Source organism: Cyanistes caeruleus, chromosome 3, assembly GCF_971803275.1.
Source record: "Cyanistes caeruleus chromosome 3, bCyaCae1.hap1.1, whole genome shotgun sequence".
NCBI classification, from domain to species: Eukaryota; Metazoa; Chordata; class Aves; order Passeriformes; family Paridae; genus Cyanistes; species Cyanistes caeruleus.
Genome location: NC_141703.1, coordinates 15375441 through 15399495, shown reverse-complemented (window position 1 = coordinate 15399495; position 24055 = coordinate 15375441). Strand labels below are relative to the sequence as shown.

General features: G+C 38.4%; 1 protein-coding gene and 1 long non-coding RNA gene across 14 annotated transcripts in view; one reads left to right on the top strand and one right to left on the bottom strand.

Annotated features, from left to right (window-relative positions):
* SH3KBP1 (SH3 domain containing kinase binding protein 1) overlaps positions 1-24055 on the bottom strand; it is a 213656-nt gene that overhangs the window by 108886 nt on the left and 80715 nt on the right. Inside the window, exon 1 of one of the 13 annotated variants that reach the window (XM_086879956.1) lies at positions 18668-18780. The exons of 10 other annotated variants lie outside the window; for them this stretch is intronic. The gene's annotated coding sequence lies outside the window, so the exon portion shown is untranslated. Of the gene's footprint in view, positions 1-18257; positions 18533-18667; positions 18781-24055 lie in introns of those variants that run through there. 2 more of the 13 variants (XM_086879954.1, XM_086879955.1) reach the window with 2 other exon arrangements.
* LOC111922875 (uncharacterized) lies at positions 18772-23665 on the top strand. The gene is made up of 3 exons (XR_002860776.2): positions 18772-18922; positions 20257-20397; positions 21102-23665. It is a non-coding gene; the product is annotated as an uncharacterized LOC111922875 (long non-coding RNA).

Sequence of the window (24055 nt, the reverse complement as noted above, 5' to 3'; positions counted from 1 at the left end):
CCTATCCTCTCCTCTATAAGGACAAAAAAGACAAGTTGAAGAAAATTCCTGACTTCTGTTTCAGATTTTCCTATACACGACATCATCTTCCCATCAGTCTCAGTTTGATTTTTGATTCTTCCCGCTTTCAAAGCTGTATCTGTAACTGGGGGGAGCAGGTTCAGCACAGTGTCTCCAGGCTAGACAAGCTGGGCTGTGATTTGATTCAGCTAGAAACCAGTTCTAAATTTAATGTGCAAAAAGACAAAAGGCAACTATTGATAATTAAAGATGACTTATACACATATAGGAAAGATGTAAATTATTTTAATGGTACAGCTGTTTTGGACAGCCAGCCTAGATGGTTACTAAATATTCCCTTTTTTTTTTTAATAAATCATTAAATTGTTGACTTAGCTTAAGACAATTTAAAGGGAAGTACTCCAAAATTAGCTCTCCCCCTTTGTTTTAACCAATCCCTTTTCACCAATAAGCAGAAACAAAATATGAGTTATCCACGACAACTTTATGCATCAAAATGCATGTTAAGAAAAAAGCTAGAACTGCAAATTTCCTTCCAAAAGGTAGATTCTTTTGAGAAAACCACTTAATTAAGAGCAAACTGATAGGATTAAAAATGTTAACTTTTAAAATTCCTTTAGGTGTATTTGAGATAGTTATTTAAGACTTCAGACAATCTTAGTCATGCTAAATTTTAATGTGGATTCTGCCACCATCTTCCACAACACAAGGACTCCATCCTCTTATCCTTTCCCACTAGAAAAAATAACAATTTTGGTTTTAAAAGGCACCAGAATGACCAAGTTCCAATTTCCTTCTTTTCCTGAAGGGCTTTGGCAGTGTAATTCTGGCCTGGGATTTAACATGTCAATTCCAACTCTTTCATCACCCACATGCTATTAAAAGGTGAATGGCTTTGGATGGATGACAAAAAAAAAATGCTGCTGAGGTCTCTTTCCCGTCTAGCAGAAAACAGAACTAAAATGTGTGGGAATACTGGGTGGGCAAATACATATTGGGGGTGAAGATGTGCTTCTAGAAGGGAGTTGTTTAGTTTGGGTTTTTTGGTCTGGTTTGAATTCATGACATTAATATACCAGAGGCAAACTGAAGGAGGTGAGAGTAGACAGAATATCTGAGGTGCTTCCAGTACTCTCTCAAACGGGTTATGTAAAGCTGCTGTGTTTTTCTACAGGCAAATGAACCGGGAATTGCCCTGCTTTGACATGTGCAGCTAAATCACAGAGACTGCAGGACTCCATTAAACACAATTAAGCCACAATGCAGTATGGCATCACTGCTAGTAATGTATTACTCTGTGTGTTAATGTACTGCTGTCACCCTGGACTGTTTTCTCTTGCTAGACTCTACAGCAGCACTTCAAGTTTCAGTCATCTGGCTGCTGCTCTGGATTTTATGGCCAAGATTTGTCTGTGAGGAACCTGAAAACCTGGAAGACACCTTTTTTAAACACCATCGCATTTTAACACATAGGCACTGTTAGAATAACAGCAAGCCTCACTGTTCAATTAATTTATTCTTTTGTTAAAAACATGCAGCAGTAATCAGGCCTTTTAATGGGTATAATTCTTTTGCATAACAGTGGTAATTAACTGAAGCAACTTACAGCAAAAACACAGTACCAGTGGTCAAAAGCTTTTAGGAGAACATCATAAATTAACTAAGAAGTTAATTCCATATGCCACAGCTGGAGCCAGGCTTGTGCGTGTGACAGACAGAACTGCAATACTAGAGATGCTGAGATCACCACTTAAGCCTAACCCAAAGCAGAAGGAAACATTAGATAAATAACTGTAAACAAACTCAAAAGACACTTCCACAGTTTAACCATACACTGCCAAAATTTTTTTCTTTCTCAATCTGAAAGTTTTAAAATGCACATAAATGGAATAGAAACTTCATCAAGAATGCAGTAAATCATCACCAGCAAATTAGACAAAGCAACTGCAAACTCTAACAGAAACCCTCAAACTTTGCATCTAGGCTACATACTTTGTTATCTATCTTTTAGAAATAAAGTGTAAAATACAGTATTAAACTACATAGTGAACTTAACCACATGCAGAACTGAAATTGTAGTTGTTTATCAAATCTACCAATTCTAGTACCTGTACCTCTTAAACTTCATCATGTAAATTATTATTATTTTGGATTAGCATTACTGGTGAAACAATCCACCAAAAGATAAAAATTGGAACTTAGTGACAGGGCTTCAAACAGGCTTTTTGAACTGTACTCTAAGAGCAGTTACACAGTCCTGGTAAATACTGGACAAGCTCACCTAGCATCCCACCTGTTTCCAGAGATGCAAAAATATTTCGCAGCACCAAGGGGTGCTTTTACAGCAGCTGACAGCTTTGCCTAAATAACACATTCTTTTGCCTATTCTCAACAATAGCAATTTGTTGTTTTGGTCTACTGCCTTTCACAAGCAGTGCATTCCAAGGAGCAGTAAATGCTTCTGTCCTCACTGTATTGCTGGGCAAGTCAAGGCACATTTCAATTTGGTGGCTTGCCCTGGTCACCCGTAACTCTTGGGCTTTGTTTACTGCCACATGCACCTGGTGCCACTGCCTGGCACTGGTGCTCCCCACTGTCCCTTATGTAATTAGCACTTGTGGACATGAGGGACTTCGTTACCCAACACGAGGTCTTGCACTTATCTCTACATTTGGTTTCTTTTCTCATATTCAGAAGACTTATGAGGATACATTGTAGAATATGTTTGTTACACTGGCTAGCATAAAGTTCTTATGAAATGACTGTATAAGGAGCTTTAAGAAATACTGCAGACAATAGATATCTGTAACAATAAATTAGCTTTTCTAAAAAACAAGAAGGAATATACAAACCCAAAATATTCTTTCTTAGATGACAGACCAAGTTTGAAAATGCAAGAACAGAAACACAAGATTTGCAAATGGTCCAAACAGGCCTTTTCTCTTTCCATTCTCATTGCAGATGTCATTTTATCATGGCACAATCCCAAAAATTTTGTCCTCTTAGCTAAATTTTGAGATATTGGTCAACTACTTGGGTCTTTGCTGCTTTTTTTATTCAACTCTAAAGAAAACATTTGGATAAACCAAAAGCGAACATGAGTTACTGTTGCATCTTTGCTACTTCTTGCATGTTCAATCACATAATTCACATGGCTTAAACTGCCTGTGCAAATCAGCACTTCAAACATACAGAAAATGAAACAAAATAGCCCTAAATTGCACATTTATTGATATTCATTAATATGAATATTGTATATTCAGTTTTTGTTATGCTCGCCTCACTATAACAAAGGCACTTAGATTAAATCACACTAATTTCTACACACCAATCTCTAGAAGTATTAGCTTATATATTATATATAAGCTTACACATATATATATATTATATAAGCATATATATATATATTATATATAAGCTTGTATACACACACACACACACACACACACATATATATATAATTATAAAATATTATATATAGCTTGTATATCATATTATACCAGCTCGTTGTCTTGAAGCTGATTTCTGGCCAACTTAACTACAGGGTAAAATTTACAAACACCTTTAAAAAGTATGACTATTTCTTAAAGGCTGCTAACAACTGTGCAACTTCATTTTAAGATACCAGAGCATCCATGATTTTCAACAGATTTTCAATCTCTCTGTAATGACATTATATTGCAGGTCTTACTCTGACCTCTGTTAGATCAGTTTCAAATAAGCCTCTCTTAGCAGGGGAAAAAACCCACCACTGTCAACATCTTATTTTCACTCTAACAGGTAACAACATACATTAAACAAATGTGTCAAGAAATGCTGAAAAGATGCAAAAAATACAGCAATGAGTTTTCTGCTAGCTGCACTCATGAGAGCTATTACAAAATGAACACATGCAATAAATAAACAACTCTTAAAAAACAAAACTCTTTTTCATACTTGGCATCTAGGACATCAGTCAGATTTTTAATCTAGATTTTTGTTTTCCTCGAGAATATCTGTACCATCTGTTCATTTTGCCATTAAAGGCAACAAAATTAAACAAAAATTCGTAACACATCCACAAACAACAGATACTTTACTTTCCAGTTCAGCAGTGCTCCTAAAGCCTAGGAAACTGCATTAAATTTGCCTTGAAACAGAAGCCCACACAAATCCTAAATTCTAGAAAGCTAGCACTAGGAAGCTAAGGGGTGCCCTGGTAAACTGGGGAAATGACTCACCCAGTCTGGGGCTATGGGTCTCACTCTGCAACACATACCTTGGGCAGGAGCACTCAGGCATGTGTCTCCCATGGCAATTAGGCCATGACATTTCAAAACCTTGTGGAGAACAGAGCTTTGGCAGGACTCCTCACTGGGCTGCTGACACGCTCCAGCTCAGCGTGCAGGGTTATACAACTACCTGTCCTTCAGCTCTGCTAAGAGGAAAAAGCCCCAGGAGGAGCCCTCAACTGAACTCCTCATGTTAAGGTTTGTTATTATTTCTCAGCTACCATCATGAAAATGCTATAATCCAAAATAGCCTGCCATCTTAAAGGGCATGTTATGCTTTGCTTTAGTATTTGAGGGTTGCACAAGAACACAGGAATACATCTCCAGAACAGCAATAAGCAAATATGATAAATTGAAATAGATCAATTATTCTAACTGATGCTAGCCCTCCACCACCCCAGGCACCATTAGCTCTGTGATGGCTGAGCAGAAGATAGGTTTTCTGAAAGGCATCTTGGTAATGGAAGTGAAAATTAACATTCTTTGTCCCACAATTTCAAAAATTAACATTGGCACAGGATCCACACTGGATAGTTCCCTCCACAAGTGGAGGATGAATATTTCTGTATCCAGCAGATCAGATGTGTATCATTATCCTCCAAAACTGAGCAACAAATGGCAAAAAAAAGAAACAAAAGGCTGTTTTGGCAAGTCAGCCTATATATATTATGTAGGGGGAGAAAAAGTCACCTCAGGCAAGGATGGAGAAAAAGAGGCAGTTTTACAATACCTGCATCTATCCAGCTCTGCAGCATCTTTAGTTTTTTGATCATGAGAAACTCTGAATGCCACAGAAATTTTTCCATATATTTTTAGTTGTTCTCATCAGTTAAACCAGTCTCTGTGGCATTTTTAAGCATTCATTTTTACTAAACTAATGAAATATTAAGAGTGATGGCTCAGAAGAAGGCTGCCAGCAACTTAGTTTTTTAATATAGTATCATTTTCAAAAGATACCACAAACAAATCATATTCTTTTGGTCTTCTTCCATTTACTTTTTTCAAAAGATTTTAACACATTCAAAAAGCTGTAATTTATCAAGAGGTTGTTTAATCAAAAGTGCCAAAAGGTATAACATTCAGTTCTGTCACCATTGCCTTGTAGCTTTAGTTGTCATAGAAAGCAGGCTTTTTACCTCAAAATCCTCTGCTCCTAAGCACATTCAGAGGTTTATAGCCCTGAGTGTAAGGGATTTCCTTGACTGCAATCATTAAAGCTAAACCAACAACATCAATCCAGCATAAATTGAAAACCAAAACCATGGAGCATCTCACAACCTCAAGAAAAGATACTGGTCCAACATGCTCAACTCAGTTTTTCACAACTATACAACACCCTGCTTGACCAGTTCTTTTCTCATTGCTTCCTTAACTGTCCTGTTTTCCTGCATGAAAAAAAAAGCCCCTTAAATCCTGCAGGGATGCATTTTTCTCTTTATAATAATGAAATAAACCAATTTAGAACAAAGACATTTGGATGTGTTTTGCAGATACACTCTATTTATAAGGGCAGAAAATGATGGGAGTGAGTTCGAGCCGTACATGTATCAATCACAATGCTTAAAAATGTCAGTACAAGAAAACATTCTTCTGTATCTTCTTCTCCACAACTAAAAGCAACCACTATTTAGGTATGAAAAATAAATGTGCACAGTTTTTTGAAATATACTCCTAGTGCTTTATTACCCACAAGATTTACAACTACTACATACTTTTCCAGTAACATATTTCCTGTTCTGTATTAATATTATTAAATATAAAATAGAGATTAAGACAGTAGGATAACAACAGTGATAGGTATATTTTCCAGCTGTGTGTATGGTCACAGATATGCATAATCAGCCTACAATTCCATTCCATCAGTTTGAAAGAACATTTTAAAATGCTTTTTAGGCACTAGGCACACATGGGCTTTTCTAAAAACCTTGCTGCAATCTCAGCCCACTGATCATTTATGGCTTTAAAGACTTTCATGTTTATTACACAAAATGCAATAGTCAAACTTTCAAATTGCTCCATTAGTCACTGGAAGCACTGCCATGTCTCAGTATAGTGTTCACTCTTGTCTAGAGGCCCAAGCACATGCCCTGGTGTCACTACACCCCTCTTCAGATGTTGAAATACTAGAAACAGCCTTACTCAAGGATGCTTCTTTGACATAAAAGGAAACAGAAAAGCCCCTGACCAGAAAAGCAATTGAAATTTGACACGTTGACAGGTAAGACATCAGTCAATGACTCCCACAGTACTTCAGGATCAACACTTGTTACAGCCCTTTATCATGTCCTGTTCGTTGCTACTTTGAGTACAAATATCCACTAAAATCTTGCTTTAAAAATATCAAAGATTAATCAGCTTTTTCTGATTAATCTGCAGTGCTGTTTGGAGAAGGGGAACAGGTGAAGTATGCAGCCCTTGAATGATCAAGGAATTTCAACCGATTTTTCCCAGCCAGGTATTTTCCTGGTCATGCCTTGCATTCATCTGCATTCCCACAGCAGAGCTGCTGCCACAGACAACTTCCACTTCCAGGCTAATGCTCATATTTGTCCCCAGGACTAGAATTATTTTGTATGTTGTGAATAGCAGCAGCATGTTTGCTTACAGAGCTACAATGAGCTACACCATCCATACAGTCATCTGTAAATATTAAGTCATCTACTAATATCAGTCTAAACATCTTCACAAAAGCCAGCACCTGGGAACTAATATGAATGCTGGCTGTTCTCATAAAGAGTGTGCTGCTTACATTATTGAAATCCAGCAAGCAAGGAAATCCAGTAATATAGAAAACTTTATTTAAGAATCTAGCAACACCTAAGAGGAAAAAATAACAAAAGCAACTCTATGAATACATATCTCAGACAAAATTTCAAATCAAGCACCTCACAAAAGATACTTGATATCTTTATGTTGCAATGAAAGATTGATATAAATATTTTTAAGGGTTTGCGTAATTCACTATCTTTTCCCTTTGAAGACAGATTATGAAGCAAGGAAAATATCTGAAAACTTAGTTGCATCCAAGATGATTCATACTTTTTGATTTACCTAAATAGTCCTTTAAGTAATTTATTACTTAACTTTTCCCCCCCACCCCTTTTTTCTTGGAGTAAAAAGTGCTCTTAGACCACTGTTTTATTATTTTGTGGTGTTCACAGATGTTCAGTATCTTACAACGCGGTAAGAGAGATGATGCCTGCACTAAAACTGCAATTTAAATAACCTTTTGTAAAGCAAAGAAAGCATTTATACTTAAAAAAAGAGTGCACTAAGGTAGGATGATGACTCTGTAGCAACAGGCTAAAGCAAACAGAGTGCTGTTTCATATCCTTTTCCAACAGATGAAGTTTAACCCGGAGCTGGAATGGCAGCAAATCTGATGACCATTTGGCCTTCACTCTGAGTGCAAACATGTTCTTGTAAATCAATTTGTAATGGATGCGTATGCATGTAAAAGACCTCTGAACTCCACATAACTTAGTGAACAAAGCCAAATTTGTCTGTGGAAACAGAGCAAGACAGAGACAGAGAGTCCATCTAACTGCAGACCAACACTGCAGTACGGAACTTTGCACTTCATGGCGACACATCTGCTTGCAGACAAGCACAGAATGACTCTGCAAACACGGCCCCTTGGTACTTTTACAGTGCACAGTATTGGCAGCCACTTCAGAGCCCTCAGTCCTTCAGTTTTCACTCCAGTTAGCACAGAGATACGCATAAATGATAAAATATTCACCCATGTATCTAGCTGATTTATTAAAGAGGGAATATATCAATAACCCCTTTTGAGTCAGAATAATTACTTCACATCTTATTCTGTTTCTGTTTCTTTAAATGTAGTGTGTCTTCAATGTAGAAACCCACAAAGAATACACTGTTGTTTTGGGCTGCAAAAGTTTTGTTACAACAAGTGTCAGTATTCTTAAGGTATTCTTTGGCATCTTCACTGCAGACCTGGGTGGTGGAACTTCCCGATCCCTAAAGCAATTAGCATATTAAGGCAAGAATCCCACCTAGTGAATAGTGACTGCAGAGAAATGGTCCCCTACTGAAGCTGAAAACAGACTGCACTGAATTGACCTTGAAAGATTTCATACCATTAAAGAAGACAAGTGTTCTTTAAAATTCATTCTCACCAATGATCACAAAGTTCTGCAAAAGAGACTTTATTTGATGTATAGCCCAACAGAAAATCACTCTTCATGTTTCCTCAGGCCCAGCTGACTTGCTTGTAACGAAAGGCTGGATCACAATGAAAAAAAAAAAGAGATTATAGTTCAAGTACAGAAGAACCACTTCTCATCGAAAGCTTCATTGAACCAAAGTGTTTGTGAGCAAAGTCCTTCCTTAATACAAGAGCTCTTCTAGATTTTGAGATTCAAAAGCTGATAAAATATGAAGAACAAAATATTTAGACTATTGGAATACTGTCTTGGCTGCCCATTGTCTTGTATTATTTTCCTGTGAATTCATAATCTTTAAGACATCTGTTAACGCAAGCTGGCAAAGAAAGGAATCTCAAGGAGGAGGAAAGCAAATGAATCATTTATCATCTGCCTTCTTTCGTCTGACTGATTCTCTGCTGATTTCAAATGATACAGGAACAGCCTCTTTATAAAAGGCTTCACTGTTATCTTCCAATTTTGAATACATTAGGTTTTTTTCCTCTATTCATGTCACCTGTCCTTATTTCCAGGGCTGGATTTACCTCTTAGTTATGCTGTACATATTCAGATAACTTTATTCTTTGGTCTACATAAATGTATCCTCTATTTTAAATGAGTACTGTGCTATGAAAGTGAGAAATAAAGTACTGATAGCACAATCACCCAAGTAAATTTTTCAAGACAGACAACTGAAAATTAAATTGTTTCAGCGCTGTCCAGCATGGAGCTGTGTGGTGTTAAAAGAAATACACATGAAACTCTAAAAGCTTCTGTGGTTGAAGTTACCAGTTAAAGGATGCGATGCATTCCTGAGGCCAGCCCAGGACAATTACCTGAGCCATCTGTGCTTGAGATGCTCCTCTAATAGGAGAGCAAGAGAGGAAAACACATTGCAGCAGTGCTCTACACTGCGATATAACAACACAGCTTGGACCTTTGACTCTTCTGGCACAGCTAATAGACACTATGAGCAACATTTACTCCTGGTAACCTTTTCACCTGTGCTGTCACCCCGTCCACAACACATTCCCCTCAGCCCTTCCTGATATCCTCTTATCCTGTCCTCTTTTTTCCAGGCACAATGACATTTTCAGTAAATATAGAGTAGTAAGTTAACATTTCAAGATACTAGCCTGGGACACAGTGAGAGTTCAATCTGCTTCAATAGCTTACAACTTGTGCCCTGAGCATTCAAGACTACAAACCCCTGTCTGTACAGTAGCTTTCTATTTGGTCAGCAGCTAGAAAAGTAGGAAAGTAGTGATTTTGATGGACTAGGACTGGATCAGGATCTCTGGTTAATGGAATATAGCCAACATTTTTCCTAACTTTCTGTTGTTGTTTAGGTTTTCCTACTGTATGGGTGATCAAACACTGGTGCAGGTTGTCCAGAGAGGTTGTAGAGTCTCTGTCCATATAGATATTCAAAATCCAACTGAACATGATCCTGGACAATTGGCTCTAGCTGTCCCTGCTTGAGCAGAAGGCTGACCCAGACTATTTCCAAAGGTGACTTCCAACCTATGAGCTATGCTGTTACCCTATTTTAAGGCTATTCTTTAAAATTCTTATGACCCAAGACTATATTATTTCTCTGTCATTAATCTTCCCAGTCTACAACTTGATTGCTAAAATCCAACCAAGCTTCCCAAGCTTCTCCAAGGCATTCTCCTTCCTCTGAGTCAGCCTGTGACAGGTAAAGATGCCAAGAGCAGAGTTTATTACTGCAACCAGGTGGGAGCTGTCAGCAAAACCACAGAAATCCAATTTCATGTATTTGATGCCTTTCCTTGTTTACAAACCACGTGTGAGTATAACCCATCCTTCAGCTTGCCAGGCTGAGCCAAACTCCCTTAGGATCTTATCTGCAGCAAATACCACTGGGATAAGAAAGCAAGTACTAGAACTGTAACTATGAGAATTGGCATTTCACTAGGGAGCTGCAGACAGCCTTTCTTTAGCACTTTTCATTCGTCTCTTTCTTCTTAACTCGTAAGACTTCCACTACGGTAGCTGAAATACAAGGTGAAATGAAACCTTCATCGTTGTAATAAAAATACTCCAGAACTAATGTTTATTTTTATTCTCAAAGAGAAATCAGGAAGGTAAACTCCCTCATTTTATTTTGACAAAGATGACACAAGGTGAGTGAAAATAAGAATTGTTTTGTCTGCCTAGAAATATGTGAAACTTCTATGTAGACCTCCATGTTACTAAATTATTTCATCTTTGTATGAAGAACATGGCATCCAAAGGCACCTAATAAATCTTCCATGAGCAGCAGAATTAATGAAGCTTGGAGAACCATGGATTTGTACACAGTGCCTTCTAATCACCTCCACTCCCACCACATCTTGCCCCAGCTTCCACTTGTATCCTACACCTGCACAGCTGCGACTGCTTCAGAGCAGCGCAGGTACTGACTGACTGGCCAGCACACCCCTGTGCCTTGCCCACTGCCTGTTGCCTCTCAGAACTGAGGTTTGCATTCAGTTAAAAGCACTAATTCCCCTATTCAGCTTTCAATTTAAAAGAATATTATGTTCCTATAAATGTATTAAAGACCTCTACTCTTTTGCCAACTCTAGCTGGTGTCATGCAGAGGGCTTGGAAAAATCAAGGGGAATAGGGCAAATTAACAGATGCTCTTAAAAAAATATTTGTTCCATTAGGAAATGAAAATAAAACTCCTAGTAGCAAAGGCCTCTAGAATGGCACAGGACAAGAGTGTCTTTGCTATTATGATTTCAAGGACTCTTCTCTCATATGCAAACTAGTATTTGTGTATTCAGAAAACGACATCAGAGCCTTCATATTGTGAAATGAAGTTTATAATAGGTTTCCTACAGGACCTTAACAATTATGTTTTCATGATAATACATGGCATTTATGAAGAATCTATGACAAATTTGTCTTTTCCTCTTCAAGGACTTAATTAAATTTTTATTTCAAAAGAAGTTCTGACTCCCACACTACATTTTTGGATTTGAAAAACAAGAAGAGTAAGGAAGAAAATTAAGTCCTCATAGTTTTATATATTGTACACTATTCAGTTGTCTCCTTATTGAAAACAGCCTTCAGTATGGTAGTAGTTTCTCTGTTAGGTCCAGTGTTTACACTGAAAAGCTGAAAATCTAATACAATCTTTAATACCTTACCTAATGAAATAGCTACTAAAGATCTGTCTCCTTTACACTGCAGACTACCAGAAAGTGGTCCAGTTCCACAATAAATATTTTTTGGTCCCAAAGATAATGCAGTTTGCATTATGTTTCTAAACATTAACTTCAAATAACCACTTGAGCAGTGTGCCACTCTTGCATCAAGCATTGAATTTCACAACAGAAACGGCGGGGAAGCCCCAAAACACAGCACAGACATAGTTCAAACAAACTCATGTGCTGGATTTTAACTACTCTGCCTCTTTCTGGAAGTGGTCAGTTCACACTTGTTTGCCCAGTTTTTGGCACAGAGCTTCCTGCAACCTGACTGCAGAACATGTGCTGGTTGGGTTTGCAGTCTTTTATTATAAAAGTTTGTCTGCCTTTTAATTTCCATAATTCTCAAAATAGCAAGCGATGAACAAACATTCCGTCTCCTATTCCAATCACCTTTCTGGTGATATTTACTTATCTTGTATTTTCAGCTTTTTGCTAGTTTTCCTGGATTTTAAATTAGACACTGAAAGGCTTCTGTACAGAAGGATCCCAGTCTTAATACACTGTACCAAATCCCAACCCCTAAGCTGTACAGAACTTCACGTCAAAAACCCCTGCTGCTTTGTTTGCTGCAAGTCCCTCATCCAGTAGCTAACCCAGATTTCCCCACTCCATGATACATCTGGGCATGTCATACTTGCCTGACTCTTCACCTCAATACCCTTTGCTCTGCCTCTAGGGCCACAACCACTTCCACTTCTGACAACGCGCTCTGAGTAGGGATGACTTCGTGTCAGTTCTGATTTGTGCAAGGATGAAACTTCCTGCCAAATTAACAAACTCCTGGAATCCAGCTGCACAACTCTTAATTCTATCCATGGATGCAACTGCACGCAAGATCCCCTACTGACCCTGCCACCAAAACTTTCCTTAATCTTTGTCTTTTCTCCCCCCACAGCAGTATTACACAAACTACTTCAATTCCCAGGTCAAAGCACTTGGCCACCACCCAAAACTTGCACCAGAACTCGGCCTAAGATTCCTTAGCATCGAGTTAACCAGAGTACTAGAGCTCTCCATGCTGAACCCAGCAATTCCTTCCAGCTTACTATCCCTTTCATTTTTTGGTCTTTTTTCCTTAGATAGCACATTTCCACACTTTCCAGATGCCAGGCAAGGCAAGCAGGCTGGTTTCATACCTTACCAACTTAGTAGCCTTTTAAATGGCATCTGTACACTCTTCACTGTTTTCTCTTTCTGAATCATACAGTCTGCTACAAAACTATTGTCAGGTCTCATGCTGATGCATTTGTTCAATAATATCACTTTTATTTGTGAAAGTGTTCAAAATGTTCTTTGTGCATTTGAAAGCAGATTATCAGGTTTACTATTTTTCTGACATTATTGGTTTCCAGCTTTTTTGAGGTTTTTTTTCATACACCACATAGGAAAATACCAATTTGCATAGATATAAAAATGTATGTGGTAGACTACTGAAGCTGACAGGGCTATAGAGTATGCATTAAGAGGAATTTCTTCACATTAAAATAATTATGGAAGAACAAAACCACAGCTGTCTAGGTTTCAAGTTTGTAATGTCTCAACAACATTTTTAGTTTTGCTGGGATAAACACTATCTTTTCCTAAAAATAACTATTAAGTTCCTCTTGTCCTTTCCATTAAGTTACTTCCTCAAATTTAAAAACTCTGAATAAATGGGCCTCTGGCTCAAGTCACTTGTGTCAGTAATGAAATCCATCTCCAAAACTGTTCTGTGGTTACAAGATGTAGAATTGGCAGGCAAGAAGGTGTCTGCATAAGAAGAGTTCTGTATGCAACTGCAGTGATGGTTTTTCTGGACAATGACCAATGCTTGTACCTTCCCAGCACATGAGAAAAGTGAAGAGCAACACTCACGAGGAAACTAACAAGACAGCAATTTTCTTTAGTGGTTTACTGAATGACTATGACCAGCTTTAAAAAAGTTTGACTAACCATCACTCTCTCATAGAACTTTTGGAACTATTTTCACCTGCAACCAAATAAAAGGCAGTGCTGCTGATCCCTCAGCTCCTGCAGGTCCTGCAACACTCCTTGCCATCCTGTCAGATCAAGTGCTTCTGAAGCAGTATGAGGAGGTAGGCAAGGAACAGACCTGCTATTAAAAACAAGCTTTTCTCTTGCTAGTTTAATGCTAACCTTGAACATTTTCCTCATCTGGCCCACTATGTAGCCAAATGTTTGTACCAGAACATAGGAAGAATAAAAAAATGAAAAATGGCTCTTTTTTTCGTGGCAATGCAAGTTTTACATCTTCATGAAACTACAGCCTCAGGCTAACACCTCAGTATTTGTTACTTTTGTTTTCCACTACTCTGTTTGCTCCGTAACTGCCACACATGTGACTGAATCTTTTGGTTTTCCTAAGGTCACTGGACCTTTTTTATTGAAATAATTTCCTGAAGACTTCCTGACCTTTTATGAATTCCCAGAAGTAACTGTGACCTTTGTAATTTAGGGTAACACTATGCTGAGTCAATAGTCTAACAAAGAATTCCTGTGTCTGAAAAGCACGGTGTCTTATGATTGCAGTTGCAAAATGAAGCAAAAATGGCTGACACTGCATCTTGCAGCTTTGCTCTTTGCAGAGCTGGATACCAGACTCTATACATCAGGGACATCTGGAATCTAGCAGGAGTCTAACAGAAGCCAGCACAAGGTACAGCTGGTACTAAATGTACAGTAATTAAACACGTTAGTACAGGACAAGACAACCAGCTTGGAAATACAAAGTAAATGCCTGAAATTTTTAAGGAGGTTTTAACAATGGCATCAGGCTTGGACACATCATTAATAAAAATATTAGCATAATATACTGAGAAAAGACAATAACAACTTGTGTTTTAAGTAACAGTATTATGATGATTAGAGTTCAAGGAAAGTCAGAATTGTGTGGTAATAATCTGTGAATTTCCATAGTAGCATATTTTCTGTGCTAGGCTGAGCTCTCTCTGGGTAGAGACCTGGTAAAACCTGGTCCCTAGATACAATATTAGAAACAGATTCTGGAGCAGCCAAGTATTTCTTGGGGGAAAGCAGACACATCCTTGGCTGTCACAGAGGTGACAGTGCTCTGTGGAAGTCTGTGGAATAGAGTGGCTGATTTACAAATACGCAGCCACAGAAGATGCTGCAGTAAGAGCTGAAGTCGTGAGGGCCTTCACCAGAGCGTGCAGCCCAGAGGACCATGCCAGTGGCACTACAGCCCTGCAATCATTCCCAGCTAATTTGGGCATCTGCAGGGAGCTGCTTCTCACCACGAGGAACTCACCCAGCCTCCACTTCTGTTTCTAAATAAAGTCGGCGCCGAAGTTAGGAAATAACGGCTCTTGCTGTGTGACAGATAATAATAATCTTTCATATCGCAATCCTGCGCTTGGGGCCAAGAATCAGCCATCAGCCACTTGTCAGCACTTCCACATTTCACTCCCTTGACAAGCACAACCACCCTACCAACGAGCTTGGAAACTAACCATCAGCAGCAGCATGCTTTGCATTTTTATAGAGGATGATTCTACAAATTAACAGCAAGAAAGGAGCCGGCATAAACATGTATTTATAATTTAAAAGGGAATGCAAAAAGATATAGAATGGGAACTAATGAAAATGACTGGTGCATCTTAACTGAGAAATAACATTAGAAAACAGTGACATAACCACAAAAAATAGGGTAAATGGTACTGTACACCACTCCACACGACTAATAACAGCACAATGTCCCATGCTGTGTGCACCTTGATAGTGGTAGGGTAGACTGTAAAGAAGAAAATTCTGAAATAAGATAAAATATGTATGAAGTACTCAATGAATAAAATTTGACAAACCATGCCAGTGGAAACAGGAAACATACCTTAGCAGGCAAACTATCTTGTTTTTCAAGTTACTGCACCTACATAATTCAGGAATTTGAAAACTGAAAGCCTAAATAGCTAAAAATGCTATCTTACTCAGGATAATCCAGGTCATGAATTGTCAACACTGTCTGATACCTCCATGTGTTTTTTCAAATTAGCAAACCAAATTTCCCTAATTTCAGGGGCTTTTTACCCCATGAACCGAAGTATTTCACACAGTGTGTGAAAAATAATTAAAATGAATGCAGTGACAAGTTTATTTCAGGCATGGTGTTTTACTAGAAGATTGTTTTTAAAGCATCAATCAATTCCTGAAAGTAAAATGTTTCATAGAATCTGCCATACATCATAAAAGAGCCCGAACAATGTGCCTTATGGGAATTGCTTTCATACTGTTTATTGCCACCTGCAGAACAGCAAAACTTTGCTTAAACCACTCGAGAGATTGCATGTATGCACATGGGAAAGGAAGCAGGGCAAAAAGAACTGGTGAAAATACCTCTGCAAAGTGTGTTCAGAGTCAAAGCCCCTCCTCAGACACACACTGCTATCCAAGCCCCAACAAGAAGCTGGCTCAGAGGCTCCTAGGACAGCACACTTCTGAGCACAACTCTGCTCAGCTCTCCTAAACCCCACAATCAGTGATACTCCTTCCTACCAGCAATCACAGCTCCTCTTTGCAATGTACATTCTAGTCACTTTCTGCAGAAGCTTGTTCCAAACTTCTTTGGAACCTACTGTTCCAAACTTCTTGTGGGTTTATAAACACTATTCCGTCAGAAGGGGAAGGTCTTCAATGATTGTAGTTTCCTGCTGGTCTAAATAGACAGAAATCAAAAGGTTTCCTGCACTGAAGTGACTCAACAGCAGCAGAATAAGTCACTTGATGCCAATGCAAAGAGTGCAAGTATGGAGCTTTTTAAACAAAAGCACAAAACATATGTTTACATTAAACTTTCATCTACATCCAAAAATCTTTTTTATGGAAGAGTACTTAATGGATTAAAAAGTAAAATCCCCTATCAATCATTTATCCAAATTATTTAGGCCTTCAATTCATGTTGCATGATACTGCAATTTGAAGGAGATCCAAGGGAGCTGTTGACAGACGCTGCTTCTCACCTACAACCCCAGAAATCATCCAAAGGATTTTATGGCTGTCCAGGAGCCAGAAGCCTTCAAATACCTCAGGATGCTGATTACTGCTGTAACTTATACAGCACAGCTTACTCTTATTTACAGGCCACGGGGGGAAGGATATAAACAGCTGCACAGCTGTTTCCTTCCCCCAGGAAAGGTTAACACCAGTTCCCCATCTCCTCAAAATCAATGCAGCACCATCCCAGGTACCACCCAATCAAGCACAGGTAAAGGAGCTCTGAACTAAAGATCTGCCTGTCAGTGTGCTTGCACATTTACAGGGACATATTTAACTTAGCACTTACAAATTCATTAAGATTAACTGAAAGAACAACAAGAAAAGTGCTATTGACCCATTTTAAAGTACACCTGTGAAGTTTCAGAGCTCGTGGAAAATATATTAACTTGCACAAAGTATATTCTCTTGATTCCAAATTTTCAGTCCAGATAGAGCTGTGTTCTATATTCCACAAAAGTATCCCTTCATTTCTCTTCTGCTTTCATTGTCTCTACCACAGAACAGGAAGTCCAACTCTCTCCTATCACAGCTGCCAGATGTGTCTTGGCACTGAGATCCCAGAAGTCTTGCTCCAAGGCTCAGCATCAGGTGAACCACCCTGCTCATCGTCTGTTATTACTTAATTACAGACAAGAAGGAGCAGGGGAGGAAAGGTTGCTCTGCTAATTTTCAAATCAAGCTAGCCATGTTTTTCTCAAAAATCCCACACCACCCAGACGAAAGGCTAAAGGAGACAGACACAGACAGCTCAGTCTAGAGGCAAAAGGTCAGGGACGGACCTCAAAGGCAGCAAGGCCTTGCTGGGTGCCAAGTGACTTGTCCAGCAGCACTAAGAAAGGGAACTGCTGGCAGCAGGGAGACATTTCTCTGCTGAACCTCATGGTAAAATCAACAGTCACTTTTGTGGTGGGGAAACAACAGGAGGTTTCATTGCTTTTGTTACAACCAGCACATTTTATTGTTTTTTGCATTATTTAAGGGAGATTTCAATATAAATTTGGAAATATAATAGAATGTAAATAGAATATAAATATATAAATATAAATAAAATATAAATAGAAAAACATTTTGCACCTGAGTTTGACCACACCTTTGCTCTTGACTAGTACCCTGTGGACAGTTATTACATATTGTGATAAAAGTGAGCTCACAAAATGGCTTGTACAAATGATAAATGACATATTGGACAATTTTGTACTTCAGGCGTGTAAAATGTATTGCAAAGCTTTTAGAAATGAAAAAAATCCTTTAACTGATTAGACAGAAATTTTTCAGTGTTCATGAAAGAGAAGCTGCCACTCTCTAAACTGTTCCTCAACAGCATTTTTGCAGCATTTTTGGGCATGTTCATAAACATAAATGAGTTGCAAAAAAACTTTCTTCTCCTTATTCTTTCAATGCTCCCTGTAGCCCTGTTCCACCTCTTCATTTATTCCCTCTCACTCTCTTCCTTAAAAATTCACTTCTCTCTGCCTTTTCATTGATACAAGTATAATTCTGGCTCTAGCTCAAATAAAAATAACCAACAAACTAAATGATACCCTGTCATGGGGTGACTTTACCTTTAAAAAGGTTTTGGGAGCTAAGGAAGTTGAAGCTGCTGGTGGCTGATGGGAGTCTTTCCTCCTGACCAATTATCAGTCACTTCTAAGAATTGACAGTAGTTTTGACCATTAAAAAGTGAAATCAACCTGTAAACACCTCCTTAAGACATAAAGTCAGAGCACTCTTGCTCTCTTTGTTTCCTGGCCGTGAAAGGTAACAGAGCTCCAGGCCTCCCGTTCCCTGCCCCGGCCATGAGGCCCGGGCGGGGGCTGGGCTGGGCCCAGCGGCTCCCGGCCGGGAGATGGGGCCTGCGGGGATTGCCCCGGGCTCTGGCCGGGCCAGGCCAGTCCCTGGCTCGGCTGCAGTTTTTGCTGTGACTGAATTCACCAGAGACTGCTGAGTAAAGAAAGGAAAAAAAGCTCTGGACCTGCGGCAGGCTGAGACAGTGACCACACTCTCCAGAGCAGCTATGAAGAATCTTCCATCGCAGACGGCTCCAGCTCCTGTTGGGCAGAGATCACAGAGCCATCTACAAAGCCTGGGCGAGATTTTAACCTTTTCATTACCTAGATGAGACTTGCAGATTAATCCTTTTATCCAGAAAGAGAAAAAGAAAGTAATCAACATGTAAAGAGACTTTATAAGCTATCAGAGACAGTAAAGAAAAGAAGCTTCAGAAAAGGTAGAGAATAAAGACATGCTTTATAAGCTGAAATATATTTCTGTTACAGCTATGGAGATGGACAATAGGGTCTTGAAAAAAAACTCCTTTAATTCATGACAGAGTATATAGGGAGGAATGGAGTGTTTGAAGTGTGGATTTTGAGCAAAATAGAGAGTAATTGTGATACAGTGAAGTGCTGGAACAGGGTGAAGCGAAGATTTGAAGCCTTGAGGGCAATGAGAAAACTGTTTCCAGAAAAGCTCACAGAGACAGATGAAGAGAACTTTTGCCTTTGAATAACTCATCCTTAAAATGCCATCCCTAGACTCATGGCCCATACACACCTCAGAGTGATGTAAAATGGGAGGAGTGAACTCTAATGACAAAATTTCCGGGCAGCTGGCATCAGGAAAATAGAAACTATAACAGAAATAGTTTTCTTGTAAAAAAACTCCATAGATTAGCAGAAGGAGACTTCTGTTTCTCTACAAAGACTGATGAAAAGACTGTAGTAAGAATTGGGACTGTTTTAACCACCAAAGTTCTAAAGTTTTTCTGTCTCTATGTTGTCACGTGTACAAAAGAATGGTCAGGTAGTGGGGGATAAAAGAGTATTTTGGAAGTTTATTCTGGTGCTTTTTTTATTCTTGTAGTTTTGTTAATAAACTTTCTTTATTCCTTTTAAGTTTTAAGCCTGTTTTGCTCTTGTTCTAATCCATATCTCACAGCAAGAAATAAGTAATTTTTTAGTTACTGCTTTAAAACCACGACATACCCTCATCTGCTTCCCTAACTACCTCCCTCTGTTTCATCTGGAGGCAGCTGAGAATACTCAGCAGTGACTGCTCTTCCACATCTCTTTAGGCTCCATATGAAAAGGTCATCTTCTGCCTCTTCTCTGTCCTGTCCAGCATCCAACAGGATAAAATTAAATTCTAAACCATTGTCCCAATTTTCTCCATACCGACCTCCCATTTTTCAAATGGAGATCCAGGTCTAAATGTTTTATTAAAACGAATATGCTCTGTCTGCAAGAAACCTGAAAACAGCCTGCTAGCAATTGCCCAAATATTGCATCTTCTTTTGCATTACTCTTTTTTTTTTTTTTTTTAGTTATTTGTTACCTTGTTTCATACATAATATGTACACACAGAGGTGTGTATATAGTCAGCTCCTTGAATCAGTGTCTGTGTTTTTGTTCACTGTTTCCCAGTATGGTCCATAAATGGGATTCCTAAAGCTAACTTTAAGACACATAAGACAGCCACTGAGTCAAACAGATGTCCAGAGGATAGAATTAACCTGGAATTTCACTTCAAACCCAGAGTGATTTTTACTTCTTGTTTCTATAGGTTGTTCCTGCACAGAGCCTCATAATACTAGCATGCCACACCAGTGGAAGGATCCAACTCTGCAAAATTGCAGAAACTAAGTCAGGGCTCAGCATTCAGGCATTTTGAAGACTACAAGAAAGGAGTAACTGAAAAGAAAGGGTAAGCAAGAAGGATAAAAAAAAAGATTGGGGGCACTGCACAGTAAATAACAAGAAAAGAAATTATCTCCTGGAGCAAGATACTGGAATCTGGATAGATTATGAAACCTTAAATGAATACCAGGGCAGCAAATGTCCATAAAACACGAAAAGAAATTTAGATTCTATATATCTCAAGTCATTATTTAAACTGAACTCATAAACAAGATGTACTTGAAAAGAATGAGTGAGCAACAATTCCACTCTTGCCAAGAAGACAGCACTGAGATGTTTCTTCCAGTCAAATAAAAAATCATGTCAATGACACAACCACATGTCCAGCACAGACTGGTTGGTGTCTTTTCCGGCCCCTCTGAACTGAAAGTATTGACTCCCAGGTCAGTGTAGCTTACCTAAATACTGGGATAATTTTCACCCTTATTTTCAAAGAGCAGTGCTTTTAAAGGAAATGTGTATTATGTGAGACACTACATATGCATATGCAGATATGGTATTTAAACTCAAAGACTAAATATTTTGCACATTCAAGTTGCCTGTGCCATTAATTTTTTATGTCTCGTTTTGGGTTGGTGTCATATGTTCCATGCATATTTTAACCTTAATAGGCTGAGCAGTATGTTCTTGTGCATATTTGTGTAAACTGTATACTGATTATACACCAATTAGCTGATCTTAAAAATGAAAGGGATTTTTTTTCCCTGCTAGCAATAATTTCTCTGAAGCTGGCAGTATTTGCAAGGGAACACCAAAGCCTGTCTGTGGAGAAGGCCTGAATGTGTAAACAGCAGAGGAATAATCCAACAAAAGGAAGATCAATGCCTTCAAACTCACTGTGTTTGAAAGGAAAACCAAAGCTGGCCACACTGAGGGTCAGACACCTCATCAAGCACGATGAAGGCAGTCTCTTGCACTTCCTGGTAATAAAATATTTTATGAGAAAGATTTTGAAGTTTGCCTTTCTGTTGAAAAATATGACCAGAATCATAGTTTACATAGATTATTTAATATAAGATTCAGAGTCAACACACTCATATGCTGAGAAGCCAACAGCTTGTGTTACTAATAAATGGGGTGCCTTTTTTATATCTAAATAATAAAAAAACTATCTAACAAAATGAAGAAGCATTTTTCCTGCAAAATACTTTTCCAATTTTTCTAATTTACAAAATCTGACTTAAATCTCCATTTTGCATGCAACAGACTTGTTATTTATTCCTAAATTAAACCTATTATATCATCAAACCTATTTACACAAAAATTCCCTTTTAGCATTGCATGCAAATGCTCTCTATTATTTAAATGTAGGCTGGAAGGTAAATTAAATAATTCTCAAAAGAACTAGAAAAAACTTTCCTTGCTTTCAGTATTTGGCTTTGATTAAGAACATGTAACACGTGATAAACTGTTCCAGATTTGCTGGCTCAACGCAGCCTGCAATTACAGTTTATAGAAAACAAATATATCTGACAAGGCAATATATCTTTGCCTCAAATATGTTTACTCATATAACAATTGTTGTTAGTTCACTTACAAAATAGAGTCTATTAGTTCCAGTTTTGCAACTTGACCTAAGCAAGTGGGCTCTTGTTCCCAGACACACTAAACAGCGCAATGAATAAGGTACTTAGAAACAGGATACTCAAAAATCAGAACAAAACTACTCTAAAATAAGCTGTGGACATTTAACACTTAAAGATTATTGAAGGCAAGTTTCCATCATATCTCTTTATACCTCAATGAAGATTGTACTAAATTTATGACAGATTTGACACTGTTGCACAACTTTGGATCTGTTTTCAGATTTTAAAAGTTAACTTAGAAGAGATGGAATTTCACCATGTTGGAAAAGCATTTAAGGAAAAAAATATATATCTTTCAGTTCAGATATCTTTTCTGTTCCAAGACCTGGTTGTAATTTTCTTATGTTATTAAATAATTGCAACAACAGCAATAATTTTGCTTTTTTCAAACAATCTGAAAATGTTCTCGGGGAAGAAAAGGCTTTCCGACCCTGCTATTACCAAAGTGAAACAATACCAATTCTAAATAGAAAAAAGCTATTTTAAGCTTTTTTTTTTTTTTAAATGTCAGCTTTATTAAAGTTTTAGAACAATAGTTCTATATGCCAACAAAAAAATCTGAAGCAGAGAAAAGTTATACTCAAAGACCCACTCGTGGTGAGGAAAGGATTTTCTTGGCTCATGAGCTATAGGAAGAAGCAAAAGAATGATCCCTCCCAGTTTCTGGCAATGGATATGCAAGCCAACCAACATCTGACATGCCTACAGCTTCTGACAGGTCCCTCAGTGCCACAGCCTTTTCCCCTAGGCAGGGCTGAAGCTGCAGCAGCTGAAGCACCCATCAAACCAGCCTAGAGCTGCTGCAGCCCTGGGAACAGCCAGGGAAAGCACAAGGCCATCGTGATCCCCAACCCCATCCCTACACTGCAGCAAATGGCCCCTTCCTGAGCCTTTCAGGGGTGAGGCATGACCCCATGGCAGTGCTCAGTTAAAATGTTCATTTTCCTGGATGTCAGCTGCCACCACTGCCATGCTGGAACTGCTCTTAATGAGACAGGTATAAACCAGGCTTTGCCAATAGGCAGCCTAAGGCAGAGACACCTGAAATACATGGAAGTTACTCACAAATCTGGGTATGTCACTGCAATAAATCAGAAAAAATAAAGCCCTGCCTATCTGAAAAATCAATACATATTAAAATACCTGACCTAGGAAGATAAGTGTGGCAATTTGGCCAACAGTTTAAGTGATTTAGCAAAAGTCCCGTGGCAACTGCGTGGCAGATCTAGAAAATAACCCCATTATTTCTTAGGTGTAGCCCTGACTTCTAGATTGTACTTACAACCATGCAGAGAGGAAATAGCTACACAAATACATCAAGGCCAGGTTTAATAGCATTTTTTAAATTATGTCCACCACAGCAGTGATCACTATTGTTTGTTTCCCTTAGGTCACTAATATTTGTGGTCAACAAGAATCATTAAAGGATGAGACATATTCTGGTTTTACTGCCCACAGTGAAAAGCAGAAAATTCAAATCCTTCCATCTCCTCTTGGCCTTTGTAACAAAAACCTAAGTGATTCACAAATGGTGACATACAATCAGTTGTAACCCTCTCTATGTAATGGAAATAATAACCCAGGTAGGCTATTACTGGTGGGGTTACACATTTTATTTGTTCCTACACTACACATGTAATCCAAAGCAGTAACACCCATTACTGTTGTGGTTTAACCCCAGTCAGAAAATAAGTATTATGCAGCCACTTATTTCAAATTACACTGATTTTATTATTAGAACCCCTAATTTCAACACAGTAGTTAGAAATAATTAGCACAAAAAAAAACAGGATATAAAGTTGGATCCTAAATACCTTTTTAGTTCAGAAATTCATTCTTTTCCTCTTAGTTACTTAGATGCTTCTTAAAAATAACTTAGCTATTTTACTTGAATACCACTGTTGGACACTTGTCAATATTTCTCAAGGAAAAACTCTCCACAAGCCAAGGCCAAGAGGCCAAGATTCTTCTCCTCAAAACGTAAAAGCTTGCTAAAGTGCTGACACTTAAATTAGGCCAACCAAGTTAAGTAGTAAAACTACACAATATAATACCACAGCAGTAGAATAGCACTTATCA